The sequence below is a fragment of the Papaver somniferum genome, chromosome 7 (assembly GCF_003573695.1).
Source record: "Papaver somniferum cultivar HN1 chromosome 7, ASM357369v1, whole genome shotgun sequence".
Taxonomy (NCBI): Eukaryota; Viridiplantae; Streptophyta; class Magnoliopsida; order Ranunculales; family Papaveraceae; genus Papaver; species Papaver somniferum.
Window position 1 is genome coordinate 32,979,126 of NC_039364.1, and position 5,925 is coordinate 32,985,050.

Genomic DNA, 5,925 nt, shown 5'->3' on the forward strand with positions numbered 1-5,925 from the left:
ATTTATGTGTCTATTTTCATCTCTTTTGTGTATTTTGTTAGTACTCGTTTTCGTCCTTATTATGGTGTTTTGTGTGTTTGTAGGTATTTTTTTGGAAGTAAATAATTTTGGAAAAATCGGCTCGAAAAATTATGGGAAGCATCCCCGGAGGACATTTGTTATTCGGACTCTCTGGTTTGGATAAGGGGAACCCACTTGATAAGGGGTGACCACTTGATATTCGCACCCCTGAACTGGATAGGGGGAGGTCATCTTCTTTGTTTGAATTTGGTTTTGGCGGGAATACTTAATGCAGACGCTGTTGATTTTGGGTCGGATTGTTGGAGGGATTTCAGCGAGATTCAATCGCTAGAAACGGTTGGGCTGGGCCTGAATACACTAGAAAGGGTATATGCAAGCGATTTGATCGAGTAACTTGGGCCAGAAATCCGAGTTTGGAAGTAAACAGGGGACCGAGATATTTTAGAAGATTATGTTAATTACGGAAGCTGTGTGAAGATTGGGAGAAGATATTTGGGAAGATATTCTCTCATGACATTATACGAACAATTTAAGACAATCCAGAGACGCGTAGAAGAGTTAAACAGGGAAGAAAATCCCATATCCTGCATGAAATACAAAGAAAATATTACCGACGTTAATGGAGATTTCTGGGAGTTATTGTGAAGATTTGAAGGCATTAAACAGTATATAAAGGCTCTTTGGGTCAGCTAGCGAAGTTGAGAGAGAATTGGGAGAGGTTTAGAGCACTACAGGGCAAGAAAATTGAAGTTGTAGAGATTCTGGTTCTGCTGCTGCTCGAGGAGGAAGAAGAAGAGGAAGAACAGACTACCAAAGGCAGTCGTTTTCCAACAAAGACAACGACTGTCGTTCGTGGGTCATAGTTTTTCAACGACAACAACACTTTATCTCTATCGTTGATTCTGGACGCCTTATGTGGGTCGCATAATCCTGTTTTATATCATTTTCTTGTCTTTCTCTTCATTGTAAAACACTTTTGAGCATCAATGAAATATTTTGAGAGGTTTTCCAACATGATGAGCGGCTAAAATACCTGGTGATTGAGGCAATGGAGGATCTATTCACTCATGTTTGATTGGTAATATTTTTATTTATAATTTCGTTAATTATTTATTTTATTTAATTCATTTGGATAAAAATATAAAAAAAAGGGATAAAATTGTTTTCTTAATTATTTGTGAATCAGTTTGATGTTTTATGCTTAGAATATATTCTTTGATAAATCATGCTTAAGGATTACAACTTAATATTTTGACACCTTTTAAATTAAAAAGTGATTTAATAAGAAAAAGAGCTTAATAATAATTTCTGAAATATTATTTATAACCAATCAACTTGAAGTAATAGTGAATCCTGAGCCTTCATCTTTCTAAAATCTTGACATTACTATTAATTTCCTTCATTTATTTATTTGTTTAAATCTTAAAAAAAAAGAGTTACCTTCACAAGTTCGAAAAGAACCCCCCCTTTTACCACTATCTACCACAACTTTTGAAAAAACACCAAATTTTTGGCGCCGCCGACGCGGACCTGTGCTTAGGTAGATTTTTTTTTTAGGTTTATTATTTTTTTTTTCCTTTTTACGTTTCTTTTTGTCTTTGATTTGCAGGTTCGAAGTGGAGTACTAAGGACCTTGGAAGGAAAAGCTTAAAGCGAAAGGAGCGAAAGAGAAATTTTTTATTTGTTTTATATATAGAAAAGAGAGAAAAAAAAAAGAGAGATTTTTATATTTTATTTTAGGTTATTTTTTTATTTTTCTTTTGCACTTTACTTTATTTGGACTTTGGACTGGACTCTTGGACTTTATTATTATTTTTTTTAAAAACCCTACGGAAGGGTAGTTAAATACAAACTGTGTGCAGGGAAGGACGATGATTACAATATCACCTCGGCCCCTCGGGTTCGCACACGACATAGGAGTCGTGGCCCGAGTCGACGACAACGGTTCATCCCCCGTCTGGTACGGGAGGTAAGTCCAATCGAAACACTCGCGAATCTCCTGTAAGCGAGTTACTGTATTCCTTAAGGTGATCATTGATTGAGGACGAATTTGGACTGTCTTTATTTTCCTAGTAAAGGGCAAGGCCTGGCCTAAACAAGATAAGGGTTCGGATTTCATCACCGCTCTCTTCTTGCCCGCTTTAGGAGAACAAAACCTAACACGAACCCAAACTTTAAAATCTGATTAGAAAGAGACCTATAGGGTATCGAGCTTGTTAGGAAAATTTTTCGAAGGCTCATCATTGTTTAGAGAAGGTTAGGTTAGTTCAGATCCTCCACGAGGGTTTAGACTATTCAACAACGACCATGGTTGAGTCCTTATGCACAGGTGGGTTTGAGAATAAAACTGTTGATGAGGCGATGACATTTTTGAACGAAATCGCCAATAAGACCCAACAATGGGAAAATAATAGGGAACCCCAGAAAACAATTCTTCTAAGTAGAGGAAATGTCAATAGGGTAGAAGGATCCTATGAGTCAGATGCTAAAATAGCATCCATAGCCAAAAGGTTAGAAGCGTTGGAATTAGGTCATTCTAGTGGTACTAGTGGTAGAATAGAGCCTTTTTGGGAAGACCATACTGTTGAATATCAAGACAATGCTCTTTATAACAACACTAGATTCGATAACCGTCAGAAGTTTGACCCTTATTCAGAAACCTATAACCCTGGATGGAGAAACCATCCCAACCTTTCTTTGTCTAAGGGCCAGAATCAAGGTCAGTCTAGTAACTCTCAAGCTCCCCCAGGTTTTGTCTATCCTAAGAATCTTTCAGCCCCGGCACAGTTTCAGAACCCTTCGGATAAGAAGATTATGAGTTTAGAAGAGTCTCTTGCTTTGTTAACTCGTAACACTATGGAGTTTCAGCAATCTGTTGCTCAAGGTATAGAAGAAAATAAGAGAATAGGTCAGGCTAACTCTCAGGCTATTTTCGATTTGAAAACCCAGGTTAGTCATATAAATGAGTCTTTGAGGGAAAAAGGTAAGTTTCCTAGTCAAACTCAACCCAATCCTAAAGCAGAGAAATCGTACAATCATGTGAACTCGATTACAACCCTTAGGAGTGGAAAGAAAGTTGACAATAAGGTTGCCATTCCTGATAGTGAACATGTTGTAGTTCACCGTTATGAGCCAGAAAATGAGGAGACTGATAGAGTCTCCAAAGAGACCAATGAGGGTCCTGATGAGCCCGGCTTTGTTCCCAGATCCCCGTTCCCCCAGCTGCTAGTTCCGACTAAGATGGAGTCCAACTTTAATGATATATTGGAGGTTTTTAAGCAGGTTAATATCAACCTTCCGTTATTATATGCAATTAGGCAGATTCCCTCTTATGCCAAGTTCCTTAAGGACTTGTGTACGCGAAAGCGTAAGCTCAGTGTCCAGAAGAAAGCCTTCATAGCTAGTCATATGAGTTCTATTATTCAGAATACCACTACTCTTAAGTATAAAGACCCAGGGTCCCCTACCATTGCTTGTACAATAGGTAAGTACCGTGTTGAGAAAGCGTTGCTTGACTTAGGAGCCAGTGTGAACTTACTGCCATACCATGTGTACCTTAAGCTAGGACTTGGTGAGATGAAACCTACACAGATGACACTTCAGTTAGCTGATAGGTCCGTTAAAATTCCTCGTGGTGTGATCGAGGATGTTCTCATAGAGGTCGACAAGTTTATATATCCGGTGGATTTTTTTATCCTAGATACCCAACCTATCCCTGACCCAGAGAACCAAATACCAGTGATTTTAGGTCGCCCGTTTTTAGCTACATCCAATGCGATCATTAACTGTCGAAATGGTATTATGAATTTGTCTTTTGGTAATATGACTATTGAGCTGAACATTTTTAATATTAGTAAGCTACCCTCTGAACTAGATGATTCGAATATAGAAGAGGTGAACATGATAGGAACATTAGTCGAGGAGTCATTACCAAACACTTTGTTAGAAGATCCATTAGAGAAATGCCTAGCTCACTTTGGGATTGATTTTGATGATGATAAGGTGATTAATGAGGTGAATGATTTGTTAGATTCAACCCATTTGTTAGATACTAGTAATGGATGGAAACCTAAGTTCGAACCACTACCAGTTTCTAAGTCTACCCTAGTTCCTTCTTTAAAAGAGCCTCCTAAGTTGGACCTAAAACCATTTCCAGATACCCTGAAGTATGTGTTTTTAGGCCCGTCTGAGACTTTACCTGTGATTGTTTCTTCCGACTTGGATAGAGATCAGGAAAGTAGGCTAGTAACTGTCCTTCAAAACAACAAGGAAGCTTTAGGGTGGACCATAGCAGACATTAAGGGTATAAGTCCTACTGTTTGTATGCATCATATCTATTTAGAGGAAGACACCAAACCTTCTAGGGAAATGCAACGTCGACTAAACCCCAATATGAAAGAAGTAGTTCGAACTGAGGTTCTTAAGCTATTATATGCAGGCATTATCTACCCTATTTCAGACAGTAAGTGGGTCAGCCCCGTTAAGGTTGTTCCCAAGAAATCTGGTATTACTGTAGTCCAGAATGATAACAATGAGCTAATCCCGACCCGAGTGACCACGGGTTGGCGTGTTTGTATTGAATATAGGAAATTGAACAAGGTCACTAGGAAGGACCACTTTCCTCTTCCCTTCATCGACCAGATGCTAGAGAGATTAGCTGGACATAGTCACTAATGCTTTTTAGATGGCTACTCTGGATATAATCAGATCTTTATTTCCCCAGAAGACCAGGAGAAAACCACTTTTACCTGTCCCTTTGGTACCTTTGCGTATAGACGCATGGCTTTCGGGCTATGTAATGCCCCTACGACTTTTCAGCGTTGCATGATGAGCATATTTTCTGACATGGTAGAACGGTTCTTAGAGGTCTTTATGGATGATTTTTCAGTGTTTGGTTCGTCTTTCGATGAGTGCTTGCATCATTTGTCATTAGTTTTGACTAGGTGTAAGGAAAAGAATTTAGTGCTTAATTGGGAGAAATGTCACTTTATGGTTCGTTCAGGAATTGTTCTAGGGCATATTGTATCTTCAAAAGGTATAGAGGTAGATAGAGCCAAAGTTGACCTTATTAAAACTTTACCGGTCCCAAAAACCGTAAGAGATATTAGGTCATTCTTAGGGCATGCTGGTTTTTATCGTCGTTTCATTAAGGATTTTAGCTTGATGTCTAGACCTCTTTGCAATTTGCTTGCAAAAGATGTTAGGTTTGTCTTTGATGATGCTTGTTTAGAGGCTTTTGAGAAGCTTAAGTCATTACTCACTACCGCCCCCATAGTCCATGCACCCAACCGGAACTTACCCTTTGAGATCATATGTGATGCTTCAGATTATGCTATTGGTGTTATGCTAGGTCAGCGAGAAAACAAATTACTTCATGTGATTTACTATGCTAGCAAGACTCTGAACGAGGCCCAGTTGAACTATACCACTACAGAGAAGGAACTTTTAGCCATTGTGTTTGCTCTAGACAAGTTTAGACCCTATCTCTTAGGTTCTAAGATCGTAATCTATACTGATCATGCTGCTTTAAAATACCTTTTGTCTAAGAAGGATACCAAACCTAGATTGATTAGGTGGATCCTATTGTTGCAAGAATTTTCCCCAGACATTAGAGACAAAAAGGGCACAGAAAATGTAGTAGCAGACCACTTGTCTAGATTCGTTGTTAGTTCCCCTAATGACTCCCTTCCTATAAGGGATAACTTTCCTGATGAACAATTATTCTTTGTTACCCAATCGCCTTGGTACGCAAATATAGTGAACTATCTTGTTACTGGTCGAATGCCCCAACATTGGGGTAAACAAGATCGTTCAAGATTTTTAGCCGAGGTTAAGCACTTCTTTTGGGATGATCCTTATTTGTTTAAGTATTTTCCAGACCAGATTATTAGGAGATGTATACCT